Consider the following 20,707-nt stretch of genomic DNA (forward strand, 5'->3'; position numbering starts at 1 on the left):
CCCCTCCCCCCTCCCCTTCCTTATGGGTGTTCCCCTCCCCACCCCCCCATTGCCGACCTCCCCCAAACAGTCTAGTTCACTGGGGGTTCAGTCTTAGCAAGACCCAAGGCTTCCCCTTCCACTGGTGCTATTACTAGGATATTCATTGCTACCTATGAGGTCAGAGTCCACGGACAGTCCATGTATAGTTTTTAGGTAGTGGCTTACTCCCTGGAAGCTCTGGTAGCTTGGCATTGTTGTACATATGGGGTCTCGAGCCCCTTCAAGCTCTTCCAGTTCTTTCTCTGATTCCTTCAACGGGGGTCCTATTCTCAGTTCAGTGGTTTGCTGCTGGCATTCGCCTCTGTATTTGCTGTATTCTGGCTGTGTCTCTCAGGAGCGATCTACATCCAGGTCCTGTCTGTCTGCACTTCTTTGCTTCATCCATCTTGTCTAATTGGGTGGCTGTATATGTATGGGACACATGTGGGGCAGGCTCTGAATGGGTGTTCTTCAGTCTCTGTTTTAATCTTTGCCTCTCTCTTCCCTGCCCATACCTAAACATAGTAAAAGCCACATAAAGCAAACCAGTGGCTAACATTAAACTGAATGGAGAGAACCTTGAAGCAATCCCACTAAAATCAGGAACTAGACAAGTCTGCCCACTCTCTCCCTACTTATTCAATATAGTTCTCGAAGTTCTAGCCAGAGCAATCAGAAAACAAAAGGAGGTCAAGGGGACACAGATCGGAAAAGAAGAAGTCAAAATATGACTATTTGCAGATGATATGATAGTATATATAAGTGATCCCAAAAGTTCCACCAGAGAACTACTAAAGCTGATAAACAACTTCAGCAAAGTGGCTGGGTATAAAATTAACTCAAATAAATCAGTAGCCTTCCTCTATACAAAAGAGAAACAAGCCGAGAAAGAAATTAGGGAAACGACACCCTTCATAATAGACACAAATAATATAAAGTACCTCTGTGTGACTTTAACCAAGCAAGTAAAAGATTTGTACAATATGAACTTCAAGACACTGAAGAAAGAAATTGAAGAAGACCTCAGAAGATGGAAAGATCTCCCATGCTCATGGATTGGCAGGATTAATATAATAAAAATGGCCATTTTACCAAAAGCGATCTACAGATTAAATGCAATCCCCATCAAAATACCAATCCATTTCTTCAAAGAGTTAGACAGAACAATTTGCAAATTCATCTGGAATAACAAAAAACCCAGGATAGCTAAAACTATCCTCAAAATAAAAAGGACTTCAGGGGGAATCACTATCCCTGAATTAGCAGTATTACAGAGCAATAGTGATAAAAAACTGCATGGTATTGGTACAGAGACAGACAGATAGACAAATGGAATAGAATTGAAGACCCAGAAATGAACTCACACACCTATGGGCACTTGATTTTTGACAAAGGAGAAAAAACCATCCAATGGAAAAAACATAGCATTTTCACCAAATGGTGCTGGTTCAACTGGAGGTCAACATGTAGAAGAATGCATATCGATCCATGCTTATCACCCTGTACAAAGCTTAAGTCCAAGTGCATCACTGACCTCCACATCAAACCAGACACACTCAAACTAATAGAAGAAAAACTAGGGAAGCATCTGGAACACATGGGCACTGGAAAAAATTTCCTGAACAAAACACCAATGGTTTATGCTCTAAAATCAAGTATCGACAAATGGGATCTCATAAAACTGCAAAGCTTCTGTAAGGCAAAGGCCACTGTGGTTAGGACAAAGTGGCAACCAAAAGATTGGGAAAAGATCTTTACCAATCCTACAACAGATAGAGGCCTTATATCCAAAATATACAAAGAACTCAAGAAGTTAGACCGTAGGGAGACAAATAACCCTATTGAAAAATGGGGTTCAGAGCTAAACAAACAATTCACAGCTGAGGAATGCCGAATGGCTGAGAAACACCTAAAGAAATGTTCAACATCTTTAGTCATAAGGGAAATGCAAATCAAAACAACCCTGAGATTTCACCTCACAACAGTGAGAATGGCTAAGATCAAAAACTCAGGTGACAGCAAATGCTGGCGAGGATGCGGAGAAAGAGGAACACTCCTCCATTGTTGGTGGGGTTGCAGACTGGTACAAACATTCTGGAAATCAGTCTGGAGGTTCCTCAGAAAATTGGATATTGAACTGCCTGAAGATCCAGCTATACCTCTCTTGGGCATATACCCAAAAGATGCCCCAACATATAAAAAAGACATGTGCTCCACTATGTTCATCGCAGCCTTATTTATAATAGCCAGAAGCAGGAAAGAACCCAGATGCCCTTCAACAGAGGAATGGATACAGAAAACGTGGTTCTAGAGCTTTTAGGTGTGCTGTCAAGCTGCTGACATATGCTCTTTCCTGTTTCTTTCTGCAGGCACTCAGCGCTATGAGTTTTCCTCTTAGCACAGTTTTCATTGTGTCCCATAAGTTTGGGTATGTTGTACCTTCATTTTCATTAAATTCTAAAAAGTTTTTAATTTCTTTCTTTATTTCTTCTTTGACCAGGTTATCACTCAGTAGAGCATTGTACAATTTCCACTTATATGTGGGCATTCCTCCCTTATTGTTATTGAAGACCAGTTTTAGGCTGTGGTGGTCTGATAGCATGCATGGGATTATTTCTATCTTTCTGTACCTGTTGAGGCCCGTTTTTTGACCAATTATATGGTCAGTTTTGGAGAAAGTACCATGAGGAGCTGAGAAGAAGGTATATCCTTTTGCTTTATGATAGAATGTTTTATAAATATCTGTTAAGTCCATTTGGTTCATGACTTCTCTTAGGCTGTCTACGTCTCTGTTTAATTTCTGTTTCCATGATCTGTCCATTGATGATAGTGGGGTGTTGAAATCTCCTACTATTATTGTGTGAGGTGCAATGTGTGTTATGAGTTTTAGTAACGTTTCTTTTACGTATGTAGGTGCCCTTGTATTTGGGTCATAGATATTTAGGATTGAGAGTTCATCTTGGTGGATTTTTCCTTTGATGAATATGAAGTGTCCTTCCTTATCTTTTTTGATGAATTTTAGTTGAAAATTGATTTTTTTTTGATATTAGAATGGCTACTCCAGCTTGCTTCTTCTGACCATTTGCTTGGAAAGTTTTTTTCCAGCCTTTCACTCTGAGGTACTTTCTGTCTTTTTCTCTGAGGTGTGTTTCCTGTAGCCAGCAGAATGCAGGGTCCTCGTTGCATATCCAGTTTGTTAACTTATGTCTTTTTATTGGGGAGTTGAGGCCATTGATGTTGAGAGATATTAAGGAATAGTGATTATTGGATCCTGTTATATTCATAGTTGGATGTGAGGTTATGTTTGTGTGCTTTTCTTCTCTTTGTTTTGTTGCCAAGACGATTAGTTTCTTGCTTCTTCTAGGGTATAGCTTGCCTCCTTATGTTGGGCTTTACCCTTTATTATCCTTTGTAGTGCTGGATTTGTAGAAAGATATTGTGTAAATTTGGTTTTGTCATGGAATGTCTTGGTATCTCCATCTATGTTTATTGAGAGTTTTGCAGGATACAGTAACCTGGGCTGGCATTTGTGTTCTCTTAGGGTCTTTATGACATCAGTCCAGGATCTTCTGGCCTTCATAGTTTCTGGCGAAAAGTCTGGTGTAGTTCTGATAGGTCTGCCTTTATATGTTACTTGACCTTTTTCCCTTACTGCTTTTAATATTCTTTCTTTATTTTGTGCGTTTGATGTTTTGACTATTATGTGATAGGAGGAGTTTCTTTTCGGGGTCCAATCTATTTGGAGTGCTGTAGGTTTCTTTTATGCCTATGGGTATCACTTATTTTAGGTTAGGGAAGTTTTCTTCTATGATTTTGTTGAAGATATTTCCTGGACCTTTGAGCTGGGAGTCTTCACTCTCTTCTATACCTATTATCCTTATGTTTGATCTTCTCCTTGAGTCCTGGATTTCCTGTATGTTTTTGACCAGTAGCTTTTTCCACTTTACATTATCTTTGACAGTTGAGCCAATGATTTCTATGGAATCTTCTGCTCCTGTGATTCTCTCTTCCATCTCTTGTATTCTGTTGGTGAAGCTTGTATCTACAGCTCCTTGTCTCTTCTTTTGTTTTTTTATATCCAGGGTTGTTTCCATGTGTTCTTTCTTGATTGCTTCTATTTCCATTTTTAATTCCTTCAACTGTTTGATTGTGTTTTCCTGGAATTCTTTCAGGGATTTTTGTGATTCCTCTCTGTAGGCATCTACTTATTTATTAATGTTTTCCTGTGTTTCTCTAAGGGAGTTCTTCATATCTTTCTTGAAGTCCTCCAGCATCATGATCAAATATGATTTTGAAACTAGATCTTGCTTTTCTGGTGTGTTTGGATATTCCGTGTTTGCATTGGTGGGAGAATTGGGCTCCGATGATGCCATGTAGTCTTGTTTTCTGTTGCTTGGTTTCCTGTGCTTGCCTCTCGCCATCAGATTATCTCTAGTGTTAATTTGTTCTGCTATTTCTGACAGTGGCTAGACTGTCCTATAAGCCTGTGTGTCAGGAGTGCTTTAGACCTGTTTTCCTGTTTTCTTTCAGCCAGTTATGGGGACAGAGTGTTCTGCTTTCCGGCGTGTAGTTTTTCCTCTCTACAGGTCTTCAGCTGTTCCTGTGGGCCTGTGTCTTGAGTTCACCAGGCAGGTCACTTGCAGCAGTAAAGTTGGTCTTCCCTGTGGTCCTGAGTCTCAAGTTCGCTCGAGGGGTGCTGCCCAGGAGCTCTCTGCAGCGGCAGCAACCAGGAAGATCTGTGCCGCCCTTTCCGTGAGCTTCTGTGCACCAGGGTTCCAGATGGCATTTGGTGTTTTCCTCTGGCGTCCGAGATGTGTGCAGAGTGCAGTCTCTTCTGGTTTCCCAGGCGTGTCTGCCTCTCTGAAGGTTTAGCTCTCCCTCCCATGGGATTTGTGTGCAGAGAACTGTTTATCCGGTCTATTCCTTCAGGTTCCGGCGGTGTCTCATGCGCAGGGGTCCTGCCGCTCCTGGACCCTCCCACACGGGAACCCAGAGGCCTTATGCAGTTTCCTCTTGGGCCAGGGATGTGGGTAGGGGTGGGCAGTGTTGGTGGTCCCTTCTGCTCTGCAGCTCAGGAGTGCCCACCTGACCAGGCGGTGAGGTCTCTCTCCCACGGGGTCTGGAAGCAGAGAGCTGCTGTGGGCTGGGATCCATGGGTGTGGGACTCCCGGTAAACACAGGAAGTGCCCGGTCCTAGAGGAATTCTGCTTCTGTGTGTCCCGAATTCACCAGGCAGGTCTCTTGCAGCAGAAAAGTTGGTCTTACCTGTGGTCCTGAGGCTCAAGTTTGCTCTCGGGGTGCTGCCCAGGAGCTCTCTGTGGCGGCAGCAACCAGGAAGATCTGCGTCGCCGTTTCCGGGAGCTTCAGTGCATCAGGATTCCAGATGGCGTTTGGTCCCCCTCTCCTTCTTTATCGGTGTTCCCCTTCCCATCCTCCCTCCATTACCGCCCTCCCCCCAACAGTCACATTCACTAGGGGTTCAGTTCTACCAAGGGCTTCCCCTTCCACTGGTGCTCTTACTAGTCTATTCATTACTGCCTATGAGGTCAGAATTAAGGGTCAGTCCATGTATAGCTTTTGGGTAGTGGCTTAGTCCCTGGAAGCGTTACTTGCTTGGCATTGTTGTTCATAAGGGGTCTCGAGTCCCTTCAAGTTCTTCCAGTCCTTTCTCTGATTCCTTCAATGGGGGTCTTGTTCTCAGTTCAGTGGTTTGCTGATGGCATTCGCCTATGTATTTGCTGTCTTCTGGGTGTGTCTCTCAGGAGAGACCTACATCCAGGCTCCTGTCGGCCTGTGCTTCTTTGCTTCATCCATCTTATCTAATTGGGTGGCTGTATATGTATTGGCCACATGTGGGGCAGGCTCTGAATGGGTGTTCTTTCTGCCTCTGTTTTAATCTTTGCCTCTCTATTCCCTGCCAAGGGTATTCTTGTTCCCCTTTTAAAGAAGGAGTGAAGCATTCACATTTTGAACATCCATCTTGAGTTTCATGTGTTCTGTACATCTAGGGTAATTCAAGCATTTGGGCTAATAGCCACTTATCAATGAGTGCATACCATGTGTGTTTTTCTGTGATTGGGTTACCTCAATTAGGATGTTATTTTCCAGTTCCAACCATTTGCCTATGAATTTCATAAAGTCATTGTTTTTGATTGCTGAGTAATATTCCATTGTGTAGATTTACCACATTTTCTGTATCGATTCCTCTGTTGAAGGGCATCTGGGCTCTTTCCAGCTTCTGGCTATTATAAATAAGGCTGCTATGAACATAGTTGAGCACGTGTCTTTTTTACATGTTGGGGAATCTTTTGGGTATATGCCCAAGAAAGTTATAACTGGATCCTCAGGTAGTTCAATGTCCAATTTTCTGAGGAACCTCCAGACTGATATCCAGAATGGTTGTACCAGTCTACAATCCCACCAACAATGGAGGAGTGTTCCTCTTTCTCCGCATCATCGCCAGCATTTGCTGTCACCTGAGTTTTTGATCTTAGCCATTCTCACTGGTGTGAGGTGAAATCTCAGGGTTGTTTTGATTTGCATTGTAGGGAGAATAGCTGATAAGCATCACGTATCAATAAAAATACTTATGGCCAATAAGCTGAGGCAGCAAATCAGAGGCAAGACATCTAGCAGGGGTAGAGAGACTTCTAGGAAATAGAGAATCAGGAGATTCACCCTGAGATTGAGAAAATCATGGTCCTATGAAATTGAGGACCCAAAACCAGCCACATGGCAGAACATAGAACAAAATAATTTTCTTTTTCTTTTTTTTTTTTTGGTTCTTTTTTTTTCAGAGCTGGGGACCGAACCCAGGTCCTTGCGCTTCCTAGGTAAGCGCTCTTCCACTGAGCTAAAGCCCCAGCCCCAATTTTCTTCTTTTAAATTAAGGTATTAAGGTAAGTAAAATGTGTGCTAGAGGTGGAACAGAGTCAAAGCTATTGGTGTCAGCAAGTATTAATAAAGAGAAATCTCAGACTTGGCAATTCAAGGAACTTTGGCTAAAATGCAGTTATGGGAATGACAGGTTTTTAAAAAAAGGTAAATTCAAAGCATATTTTAATGAGAAAATGCATAAAAAGTAAAATGTAAAGTTGAAAAAGAGAGGCCACTAAGTTCTATTTATTTATACTGTATGTTGGAACTCCTGAATAGCCATTTAAAAGGTGAAATATATATGATTATTGGGGCCTCTGGGGCTCCCTCAGTCTTTTCCCCCTGATGAGCCTTCCTAATGCATGTAGAAACTTTTGTTTTTTCATGCAAAAAAAAAATCTTTGTCTTTTGTTTTTAAGAAAATAACATCTTAGACTTTGCTGTTCGGCAAATGGGCAGTAACACCATTGAGTCATTTCCTGTTTTTATCCTGAGAGTATAAAATTGGTTTTGCATTTCCATATTACTGTTTCTATCCTGAGAATGTAAACTTGCTTTTCCACTGTGTTTCTGGGCTTTTTCTACCTGGTGGACTTGGTGTATATATTCTGTGAACGTCATTAAGCTTTGGCATTCTCGTAGCATGAATCCCCCTAGTGTGTGTCTGATGTTAAATTCCCCAGACCTATGCCTGGTTCTTGGGACTGTGGCAAAGTGGGTGCCTTCATATGATATATTAGGATTGGTGATAAAAGAAACCAAATAAATTTACTATTAAGAATGTAAAATAAATATTCAAAATAAGTTTAAAATTACAAACATAGGCAATATGAATTATTTAAAAATTTCATTAAATGTGACTAATTTTTCCATATCAATTAAAAGACAGATTAAAAAGGAATTAAAAAAACATAATATCAAAAACTAAATTTATATACAAAAACACAATTAGATTAAAATTAAAGGGACAGACAGCCCAACGTGGAGTATATAGTACAAACCTGGGGGCAGAAAAGATCTAAGATCCTGAGATGGTAGATTGCTATAAGGAAACATTGTCTTCTGGAAACAGTAGGGACACTGAAAGGACACTATAAAGATGATACAACAGGAATGTTTCACCTTGTACAAGATCTGTTCATATCTAAAACAGACCATATCCCTGTATGTAGAGAGGAGTGTCTACTGAAAATTGAGCACTGCTAGGAGAGAAAGAGTCAACTTTATATAAAAGTCTCGGCCCTTATAATTCTCTGTGACTCTGACAGAAGAGCACTTACCCAAGATTATTTGCTGAGCATAAATTGACTGATGGGAAAAAAATTCAAAAAGCTGAATAGGAAGGTAAGAGGTGGTGGATCTGGAAAATGGGGGGGAAGGATGAATATGATCAAAAAACATTGAACAAACTTCTCAACAAATTATTTTACAAGGAGGAGGAAGGAGTTGGGGAAGATAAAGATCAGGGGATAAAGTGTTTGTATAGGATTTAGGAAGCCTCGAGTTCTAGTGTATTGTGGTTTACATATGAAATCCATTCACTTGAGAGACAGAGGCAGGAGAACAAGAAGTTCAAAATCATTCTCCGCTGTACAGGAAACAAGTTGAGACAAAGTTTTTCAACAAAATATTAGTAAATCAAAGTGAACAGTACCTAAATATCTATACTTTACATATTTAGTCTTAACTATACTAAATAATTTGTAAATTAAGACATGTATCACATCACCAACCTCAAAAATTTGAAAAATAAAAAATATTTTATCAAGTAGAGCATTCTTTTCAGAAGATTTTTTTTATTTTCTTATTTAATTTTTTTTCAGACATGAAAAATTTTACAGACTGCAAATGTTACAGGAATATATATATATATATATATATATATATATATATATATATATACATGTATGAAAGAACAATTAATAAAAATGAGGCCATGAATTAGAAAGAGAACAAGGAGGTATGTGTGCAAGGGTTTGGTTGGAGGAAAGAAAATAGAGAAGTGATGTAATTATAATCCTAAAACTAAAAGAATAAAAAGTTTATAGGGAAGGGGAAGCATAATAAATATATGCTAGTTTAAAACATTACAATTTTTAATTGAAAATGTAAGAAAGAATATGTTGTTGGAGATTGGTTCTAGTGTTTTGAGCTAATCCATTCCCTCAAATTGGGAATATGTGTGTCCTAATGCTGACAGTCTTTGTACCCAATTGTTTTCTGATAGATCAATAAAGATCCAACTGCCAGTGGCTGGGCAGGTAGACTGAGGCAGGACCTTTGGATTTGTGAGGTATAGGAACAGGAAGAAAGGAAGGCAGAGATCTTCATGGAAGGGAAGTGTTAAGACCAGACCTAAAGGCCTACCAAAATGTGAGAATCAGGGAAAGTGGTCACACTGGCCACTTCCCCAATTATGTTTGGCATAGCAGAGAAGAAACAGAGATTTTAAAAGATGTTAACTTAGGACTAATGGGGAGTGTTTGCTAGCAGCAGGGAGGATTATAACTGCCCAACCTTTGAGTTAGTCAAGAAATGTATAACTAACTGCTTTGTGTGTGTGTGTGTGTGTGTGTGTGTGTGTGTGTGTGTGTGTGTGTGTGTTAGTCATGAATCCAGAGGGCTCTGGAGGTGGCAGGGTACAGGAACTGCCCGGAGGAGCATTAAAGCACTTTAACTACAGCCACAAAATATAATTAGAATAAAACATTCCCAAAGCTCCCAGAGATTAAAACACCAAGCAGAGTACACACGGGGGAACCCATGGCTCCAGCTGGATGTGTAGCAGAGGATGGAATTATTGGGCATCACTGGGAGGGGAGGCCCTTGGTCCTGTGGAGGCTCCATGACCCAGTGTCAGGTAATGCTAGGGTGCTGAGGCAGGTGCAGGAGGGTGGGTGGAGGAGTCCCTCATGGAAGCAGAGGAAGGAGGAATAGGGTAGTGGGTTTGGGAAAGGAAAACAGTGAAGAGAGAATTACATCTGAAATGTAAATAAATAAAATAACTAATAAAAATGAAAAAAATTATAGATTTAATGGAGTTTTATTCATCCACACATTAAAACAAAATTCTGCCGTTTAAAGAAAAATGAGAGAAAGATTTTAGTACTCATTTTAGTAAATAAAATATGAGAGATTCAGAAAGACAAATACTATATATTTAGACATATGCAGTATTTAGATGTATGTGCATGTGTGTGAATGTGTATGTGCATGTATGTGTATGTATATGTGTGTGCATATGTTTTTATATGTGTTATGTGTGTGCATGTGTCCCTGTGTATTTGTGTGTACGTATGTGTGAATGTGTATATATGTGTATGTATGTGTGTATTTGTGTGCGTGTGTGTATGCATGCGTGCATGAGTGTATGTGTGTGTGTGTGTGTGTGTGTGTGTGTGTGTGTTTCTTGGGTACATAGAATATGTTGATAAAGGAGAGAGCATAAAGAAGAGGGAGAAGGAGCTACAAAACACAGTGTATCATTTCTTTTCACAGACCTAGATTTAACTATATAATATATAGCGTGCATACAAGAATAGACAAATAATTATATATACACAAATCTATACCTGCATGTATATGGCATGAAAGCAATAATATTTGAAGGAAGGGGTCAGCAAAACTGGGAACAAGGGAAAGTTAGCTTGGCAGAGGGGTGGCTATAAGTAAAATACATTATATGTATATGAATGTCATATGTAAACTCATTGTAAATATGGTAATTATTAAATTTTATTTTAAAGTTAAGTAATAAAATAGGAAAAAATACAATATATTTTGACAATGTTGTTCCCTTCAAAATCAATTTATTTGCATGTAAAATATTCTATTCAAAAAATTCTGACAGACTGATGGAGATAATATTTTTAAGTGTCTACAAAAAATATAACTGTTCAGAGAATGAAATGCAAGTAATAAAACAGGACAAAATATTCACAAATCAGTAACTTATATAGATCATTTCTTCAAAATGTATAAAGACTTCTCAAAGCTAATGAGAAATTTCCTTAGCATTTCTATTTTTTTTGGTGTGTCAAAAGTTTTTTTTGTATGATTTATTTATTTATTTATTTATTTTTTATTTTTTTTATTAACTTGATATTTCTTATATACATTTCGAGTGTTATTTCCTTTCCCGGTTTCCGGGCAAACATACCCCTAATCCCTCCCCCTCCCCTTCTTTATGTGTGTTCCTCTCTCCATCCTCCCCCCATTGCCGCCCTCCCCCCAACTATCTAGTTCACTGGGGCTTCAGTCTTAGCAGGACCCAGGTCTTCCCCTTCCACTGGTGCTCTTACTAGGATATTCATTTAGCATTTCTTTTTACTTTCTGGTTTTTGTGTAGTTGTTTTGAAGTTTATGTAAATGTTTCAGTTGGAGGATTTGTAGAGACAGTTATTAATCAATTGTCCACAATTACCAAAGAGACCTCATTCTACAATACCTGCCTTCCCGCTGACTTAACACAAGATTGTCACAGACAGTTCTCATATTACAAGATTTAAATCTCTGGTAAAATAAGGACTGTGGAACTAAAGAGTATTACATATCTGGAGTCACTATGATTTACTAGACACATCATTTACTTTATCAATATATATTGAATTTCTGTATATTAAATGTGTGGGTGAGTGTGTGTGTGTGTGTGTGTGTGTGTGTGTGTGTGTACATGTGTGTATCTGTATAGTTATTACTAAATATAACAAGTTTTTACAAAAGAAGACATTTCTGAGACCAGGCTACACACACACTTGCCTGCTTGGATCCCCCAGGTAACATTCTGTTTTATCAACTGCAACTGCCTATCCAAACTCAGCTCCAGACTGTACAAGTAGTTAAAACACCTACCCACCCCATAAGACTCTGAAATACCTGTCCATGCAGGTTCTTCCAGCTCTGTGACACAAGTTCCTCTAATTTCAGAATGAATTCTCCTAGCTGGAGATCTGGGTGTGGGTCCAGTCCTTCCTTTCTTGGTTGCTGAACTTGAGCCACTGGTGACTGGTTCCCATCCCAAAGGTCTTCCATGGAAACTCAGAAACAAGCCTGGTAATGAAGAATGTGGAATGACCTCAATATCATCCTTATGGCAATAAACAGGTCAACCAGGCAAATACTAAATAAAGAAATTATGGAACAATGTTACAATTGAACATACAACAAGAGACATTTCTAGAATATTCCACCAAAACACAAGAATATCCTTTATTCTCAGCAGCCCATGGAACTGTTTTCAAAACTAACCACATATCAGGACACAAAGCAAGTATAAGTTAAGTAGAAGGGGCAGAAAGATTGTAGAGAAAGGATTAGTGGATAACTATAAGTAGTACCTGCCCCACCTTGGGAACCATTTCATATACACACAGCCACCAAACCCAAGCCATATTGCTGATGTCAAGAAGTGTATGCTGACAGGAGCCTGATATAGCTGTCTCCTGAAAGACTCTGCCAGAGCATGACAAATACAGAGGTGGATGCTCGCAGCCAACTGTTGAAATGAGAATGGGGCCCCATTGGAGTAGTTAGAGAAGAAATTTAAGGAGTTGAGGGTTTTGAAACTCCATAAGAATAACAATACAAACAAACCAGAGCTCCCAAGGACTAAACAACCTTGCAAAGAGTACACGTGGACAGACACATGGCTTCAGCTGCATATGTAGCAGAGGATGGCCTTTTTGGAGACCAATGCGAGGAGAAGTCCTTGGTCCTGCCAAGGTTTGATCCCTTATATAAGGACAGGGAAGCAGGAAGCAGTGAGTGAGGGAAAGGTGATAACATTTGAAATATAAATAAAAAAATCCAAAGAAAGAAAGAGAGAGAGAGAAAGAAAAGAAAGAAAGAAAGAAAGAAAGAAAGAAAGAAAAAGAAAGAAAGAAAGAAAAAGAAAGAAAGAAAAAGAAAGAAAGAGAAAGAAAGAAAGAAAGAAAGAAAGAAAGAAAGAAAGAAAGAAAGAAAGAGAGAATCTTCATGGCACAAAAGAGCGGATACACATAGACTGTGAAACCATGCACAATACCTGATAAAATTCAAACCAAACAAAATCTGAGGATGAAGAAAAGGAAGTGAACACAAAGTAACATCAATATGTGAGAATCTATTTGCAATTGGTACCTTCTGAGAAAGGGGAATTTGATTTTCTTCAATGGTGTGATGCTAGGTATGTCAACCACACTCCAGGGTACATCCCATGATAAGGAGTAGTTGGCAAATTCAAAGGATTCCATAGATCTGTGCTTTATGGTTTAATTTGTTATTTTATGAAATTGGGTGTTTGTTTGTGAGAGACAGAGAGAGACAGAGAGACAGAGAGAGATAGAGAGAGAGAGACAGAGAGAGAGACAGAGACAGAAAGACAGAGACAGACAGAGAGACAGAGAGATACAGAGAGACAGAGAGACACAGTGAGAGACAGAGAGACAGAGACAGAGAGACAGACACAGACAGAGACAGAGACAGACAGAGACAGAGACAGACAGAGACAGAGACACAGACAGAGACAGACAGAGACAGAGAGACAGATGAAAAGAGAGGTGGTGAGAAACACAGAGACAGGCAGACAGACAGAGCAAGACAGAGAGAGACACAGAGACAGAGACAGACAGAGACAGAGAGACAGATGAAAAGAGAGGTGGCGAGAAACACAGAGACAGGCAGACAGACAGAGCAAGACAGAGAGAGACACAGAGACAGAGACAGAGAGAGAAGGAAAAAGTTTGTGTGTGTGAGTTTTTGTGTTTATGTTTGAGAGAACAAGAGAGAGAGACAGAGAGGGAGAGAGAGAGTTGAATAGGTATGGAGGTTTGGAGGTCCCAAGAGGAGCTGAGACAGAAGAAATAGAAAGGTATAGTGGTGGCCCTTGCATAGCTCTCTAAATGAGTTTAAGGCTGACTCAATAGGATGGAAATCACACAAAGATATAAATCTAGCCAACTTCCTTTGGATCATGAGTTTGTTGGTCTTAGAGTTGAATCTACGACTGCTGCTTTCATAAACATTTAGTGTTTCTAAAAGTTTAACTTTATACCTATAGATAAATGTAGATCACATATTACATATAAGAAACTTCCTGTTACAGAAGACAGAGTCCATTAAAGAAACTCACAATGGTCAAAAAACAGAGAGCAACTGCCCAACCTAAAATGGTGAATCTGTCAAACCACTGACGCACATAAAAGTTAAGGAGTATGTTCATAGCAGCGTTATTTATAGTAGCCAGTAGCTGTAAAGAACCCAGATGCCCTTCAACAGAGGAATGGATACAGAAAATGTGGTATATCTACACAATGGAATATTACTCAGCTATCAAAAATAAAGACTTTATGAAATTCATAGGGAAATGGGTGGAACTGCAAATATCATCCTGAGTGAAATAACCCAATCACAGAAATACACACATGGTATGCACTCATAAGTGGCTATTGACCCAAATGCTTGAATCACCCTAGATGCACAGAACACATGAAACTCAAGAAGGATGACCAAAATGTGAATTCTTCACTCCTTCTTTAAAAGGGGAACAAGAATACCCTTGGCAGGGAATAGGGAGGCAAAGTTTAGAACAGAGGCAGAAGGAACACCCATTCAGAACCTGCCCCACATGTGGCTCATACATATACAGTCACCAAACTAGATAAGATGGATGAAGCAAAGAAGTGCAGACTGGCAGGAACTGGATGTAGATCTCTCCTGAGTGACACACCCAGAATACAGTAAATACATAGGCGAATGTCAGCAGCAAACCACTGAACTGAGAACAGGACCTCTGTTGAAGGAATCAGAGAAAGGACTGGAAGAGCTTGAAGGTGCTTGAGTCTCCATATGAACAACAATGCCAAGCAACCAGAGCTTCCAGGGACTAAGTCACTACCCAAAGACTATACATGGACCGACCCTGGGTTCCAACTTCACAGGTAGCTATGAATAGCCTAGTAAGAGCACCAGTGGAAGGGGAAGCCCTTGGTCCTGCCAAGACTGAACACCTAGTGAATGTGATTGTTTGGGGGAGGGTGGTAATAGGGGGAGGATGGAGAGGGGAAGCCCATATAAAAGGGGAGAGAGAGGGGTTAGGGTGATGTTGGCGTGGAAACCGAGAATGGGAATGACAATCGAAATGTAAATAAGAAGTACTCAAGTTAATAAAGATAAAAAGAAGTAAGAGGACAGGAAAGATAATAAGAGACAGGACCATAAAGTCTGCCATTAGATTGTGTCTTCTAGATGTGACAGAAAAGTGACATTCATGAAATTTCAACAAATGACTATCTAAGCAAGACTTGAACAGTGACAATACCAACTTACATATCGAAATGGATAGAGGAAATGTCATGGAAATCCATTCCTAAATGAGAAACGTCAGGCAATTAGCAGCTACTGAAGAGATGGGGCATTACTCTTTCCAAGGAATAAACTCCCTGACTGCTTATCCAACATAAATTAGGAATTCCTACATGCAAGTAACACTAAAGGGATTCAGCAGGGTATATTTACACATTTATTCGCATGTGCATATATATATATAGTCTCTCTCTCTCTCTCTCTCTCTCTCTATATATATATATATATATAATATGTGCTATGTGATATATGGTATATGATTATGATATATGATATATAAAATACACATTATAGATATATATAATATGATTGTGAATTTGAGAAGGAGTAGGAGAGAAAGTTGAAGTGCTAAGAAGATAGTTATATTTAATTTGAAAATTATCAAAAACAATAAAACCTTTGCCTACATAAAAACTATATGTCCAGGTCTTTGCTTTTTTTGTTGTTGTTGATTTGGTTTTTTAACTTTTGACTGATTCTTTGGGAGTTTTACACCATGTACCCAGTCTCACTAATTTCCCAGTTCCCTCATATCTGCTCTCAACCATTATAACCTCCCCTCCAGGAGAAAATAAAACAAAAAATCACAAACAAAAAATTAAACCAAACAAAACATAGACAACATCTTGTGGAAGCTGTAGTGTGTCACAGTGTGTCCCACAGTATACCCCTATGTCAACACATCTTCATTTGCAAATAGTCACTGCAATGAGTCATTGGCCTGGTTTCAGATCTCTAGATTCTGTGACACTGTCAATATTGGATCCTCATTGGACTTACCTCTCAGTTATCTTTTTGTTGCCCAGTGTCATGGAGATACCGAAGCTTTGCATCAGTAAAGCTAACTCTTTCATGTGCTTCAACAGTTGATAGATTATGTAGATTTAGGGATAGGCCCATTCAAAGCCCTGGAACTGGCCAGATCCACTTTCACACCTTCAAGGATGGTTCACATTCACCATCAAGGCCAGCTTCATTATGTTGCTCTGGTGATAGTAGATGCAGGCCTCAACTTCCTGAATGCTACATTAGTCAGAGGCAGAGCTAGCTCTCCCACTCTCATGACCTTGCTGCCAGCAGTCCGAACTACCTCAGGTGGCAAAGGACAAGGGAGCATAGTATCAGCCTACATTCTATCTCATGGCAGACTAGTGGTGGGGCCAGCTCTGCCACCCCCACATCCACAGCACCACTCATCCACATTCCCTCCACCAGGGGAAGCTCTGCTGTGCTGCCCAATACCTGCTTTCCTGAGTACTGCAGATGATCAGGGGTTAGGGCCTCCTTACTTTCTCTCATCTCTCTAGGCACTTGTTCTTCAGATTGCCACAGTTGTGTGTATGTGTGTGGGGGGGAGGGAAGCATAAAACCTACACACTTGCTACCTTAATATGTCCAGGTTTTTTACAGGATTATTTCCACCTACCCCAACTGAAAACATTCAGCATGCTCATTAACATATGAATGGATTAAAAAAATAGTACTAGGCACATGCTGTCTTTCAGTAAGTAAAGCAAATAAGAAATTAAACAAAATCTACATAAATGACCCTTGAATAAAGACTGCCAAGTGGTGAATGTATATCTGATAAGACAATATAAAATATTATTCACGTTGAATAATATTCTGAAAAGGGAAACTTTTACCGAAAATAAAAGTGTCAGTGGCTACCAGAACCCAAGGAAAAGATAATTAAATGTACTCTTAGCAAGCATGATTTAATGCAATAAAATTATAATAATGGAAAATACAATTGTCAAAACTGCTAGATATTGGTGTGCCAAAGAGTTTATCACTAAAGCCATTCCTGAGGGAACTAAGAACTATCCAAAATGAAAACTTCCATTTTCGGATTTTTTGAAAACCCTCAGGAAGCTGTAGTTGTATGACACTGGCTGCTCTGCTTGGTCAACATTTCAGTACACGTTCTCCTAGATCAACAGCAATCCTCCAAGTTTTCTGTGAAAGTGTCCACTTACCCAGAATAATCTTCTGAAAAGGAACTGAGCTATGCTCTATGTTCCCTGTGGGATTTATAAGACTTATGTCTCTAAGAACGATGATTTGTTTTTCTACAACCAGAGGGATGACATTATTTGCAGAAATATTTGTAAGAGTATAATAAGTAGGAAGCCATGGCAGGATGATGGAGGCTGACGTTAAGATTGTGCTGTGTATTTGCAGGTTGTTTTTAATGTTCCTAAGGGATGAATGGTATTGGGCTTTGTACATTTAGGTGGGCAATTATATTTATCAATTGGGTCAAAGATTATTGTGTTGTGTGTTCTTTTATGTGACAGTTTGGGTGTAGGAAAGTGTGTGACGACAGGAGACACTGGGCCACCTTGGAGTTGGGATGTGTTTCTGCCAAGATATCTAGCAGATATCTTGGGACACTGTGGTGTGAACCTAGCAGGGTAAAAGGTACTTCTTTTTTATTTTTCATATTTTTAGAACAACGGATGGCAAACCAATATTATGGGCAAGAATCCACCAGTAATCCTAAGAGTTGAGAGAAATTTTTTATTTTCTAAGCAAGAGGAGGCCAGGGACATGTTAAGTCAAGTAATATCACAAGCACGGGAATTTAACAAAGAAACAGGGAAGTGGCCTGGGCTGGCAGGCTGTAGTTTCTAGGCTGTGCGATAAGTAGTGGCAGCTGAGAGAGTTAGAGATTAAAAGCTGTTTTTTAAAGAATATTGTTTAGAAAGTCTTCCAGGATAGTCATATTATTTTTAAAGTGGGTTCCACGGGAATTTTAGGTTGAACTCCTAGTTTGACAAGCTACTTCTTAATTACAGGTATTATTGAAAGTTGCTTAAGTCTTTTTAGAAAGAAGAGAGTAAAGAGATTACCTGAATCAGGTGGGCATTTTCATCCATGGTTCAGAACTTAGATAAGAAAAAAATTAGTCACTACCTCCAAGTAGAGACTGTAGAGTTCTGATGAATGTCTGTAACACCAGGGATAGTGAATTAAGACATATATTATAGAAGGTATTAAGGTTAAAGAAAAATCTATGGCTCTGGGTAGAGAGCTTAACAGATGGATATATTTTGGGCCAAAGTCCTGAGTTTTAAGATGCTTATTGGTTTTAGAATTGATAGAAGGTGTTTAAGTTTGTTTTAAAGAGATTAAAGACATTACCCGAATCACGTGGGGATTTTCATCTATGGTTCAGAACTTCGATAGGGAAAAATTGGCCACTAAATCCAAGTACAGAGTTCTGATAAATGTCTGTAACACCAGGGAGAGTGAATGCAGACATATATTATAAAAGATATTAAGATTAAATAAAAATCTGTGGCTCCGGATAGAGAGCTTAACAGATGGATATGTTTTGGACTAAAGTCCTGGTTTTATATGTTGCTTATTGATATTTGAATTAATAGAAAGTATTTGGTTTGTTTTATGAATAATCCCGCTAAAGGCCATATGGCTGGTTCATTCCAGCTAGTGAGGGTTTGTTGTTATTTTGTATATCTACCACAACAGGAGCTCATATTTTTTTTAACATAGGCTTCACAGGAATTTTGGGCTAATTTCCTGATATCACAGAGTAAAAAAGCCTATCGGCTCATTCTTTAGCTTACTTCCTTTTTAAAGAAATTGTTTAATCTTCATAATGGGCGTGACTTTGAGTTTTATGGATATATTATTACTCTGGGAGAGAGTGCAAGATACAAGCTTTTCTGGTTACAGACTAAGGAACACAGTATTTTGAGAGAAAGATTTTGTCTTTGTGTATTTAAAAAGTGTGATTAGGCTCTGGAAACCTCACAGAGTCATACTGATCAGATTTCATAGAGGTAAACCACCTGAAAAATTTATTCAGGAGAATCAAGCAAAAAAAAAATAGCTGGATTCTAAACTATTGTCTTGAAAGTTGTTTTTTGCAGAGTGTGCCTACTTGGATTCCTGGTCTCAAGGACTTTCAGCTGGGTCCAGTCAGGACACATTGGCTACAGCATTTGCTTCATTTTTCCTACCCCAAAACCCAGGATAACTCAACGCCCATGTACAGCTTGAAAAAGTTATAGAGGAGTCATCACCCCAATTCCATGTACTTTGGGGATCTGAAAGTGGTTATTATAAATTTGTTTTTATGAGCAATTTAGAAATGGCTGTAATTTTTTGTTTTTGTTTTTGTTTTAATTATTTTTTTTATTAACTTGAGTATTTCTTATATACATTTCGAGTGTTATTCCCTTTCCCGGTATCCGGGCAAACATCCCCCTCCCCTTCCGTATGGGTGTTCCCCTCCCAACCCTCCCCCCATTGCCGCCCTCCCCCCACCAGTCTAGTTCACTGGGGGTTCAGTCTTAGCAGGACCCAGGGCTTCCCCTTCCACTGGTGCTCTTACTAGGATATTCATTGCTACCTATGAGGTCAGAGTCCATGGCCAGTCCATGTATAGTCTTTAGGTAGTGGCTTAGTCCCTGGAAGCTCTGGTTGCTTGGCATTGTTGTACATATGGCGTCTCGAGCCCCTTCAAGCACTTCCAGTTCTTTCTCTGATTCCTTCAACGGGGGTCCTATTCTCAGTTCAGTGGTTTGCTGCTGGCATTCGCCTCTGTATTTGCTGTATTCTGGCTGTGTCTCTCAGGAGCGATCTACATCCGGCTCCTGTCAGTCTGCACTTCTTTGCTTCATCCATCTTGTCTAATTGGGTGGCTGCATATGTATGGGCCACATGTGGGGCAGGCTCTGAATGGGTGTTCCTTCAGTCTCTGTTTTAATCTTTGCCTCTCCCTTCCCTGCCAAGGGTGTTCTTGTTCCCCTTTTAAAGAAGGAGTGAAGCATTCACATTTTGATCATCCGTCTTGAGTTTCATTTGTTCTAGGCATCTAGGGATATTCAAGCATTTGGGCTAATAGCCACTTATCAATGAGTGCATACCATATATGTCTTTCTGTGATTGGGTTAGCTCACTCAGGATGATATTTTCCAGTTCCAAACATTTGCCTACGAATTTCATAAAGTCGTTGTTTTTGATAGCTGAGTAATATTCCATTGTGTAGATGTACCACATTTTCTGTATCCATTCCTCTGTTGAAGGGCATCTGGGTTCTTTCCAGGTTCTGGCTATTATAAATAAGGCTGCAATGAACATAGTGGAGCACATGTCTTTTTTATATGTTGGGGCATCTTTTGGGTATATGCCCAAGAGAGGTATAGCTGGATCCTCATGCAGTTGAATGTCCAATTTTCTGAGGATCCTCCAGACTGATTTTCAGAATGGTTGTACCAGTATGCAATCCCAACAACAATGGAGGAGTGTTCCTCTTTCTGCACATCCTCGCCAGCATCTGTTGTCCCATGAGTTTTGATCTTAGCCATTCTCACTGGTGTGAGGTGAAATCTCAGGGTTGTTTTGATTTGCATTTCCCTTATGACTAAAAATGTTGAACATTTCTTTAGGTGTTTCTCAGCCATTCGGCATTCCTCAGCTGTGAATTCTTTGTTTAGCT

The sequence above is a fragment of the Rattus norvegicus genome, chromosome 7, assembly GCF_021556685.1.
Source record: "Rattus norvegicus strain SHRSP/BbbUtx chromosome 7, alternate assembly SHRSP_T2T, whole genome shotgun sequence".
In the NCBI taxonomy this organism is placed as follows: Eukaryota; Metazoa; Chordata; class Mammalia; order Rodentia; family Muridae; genus Rattus; species Rattus norvegicus.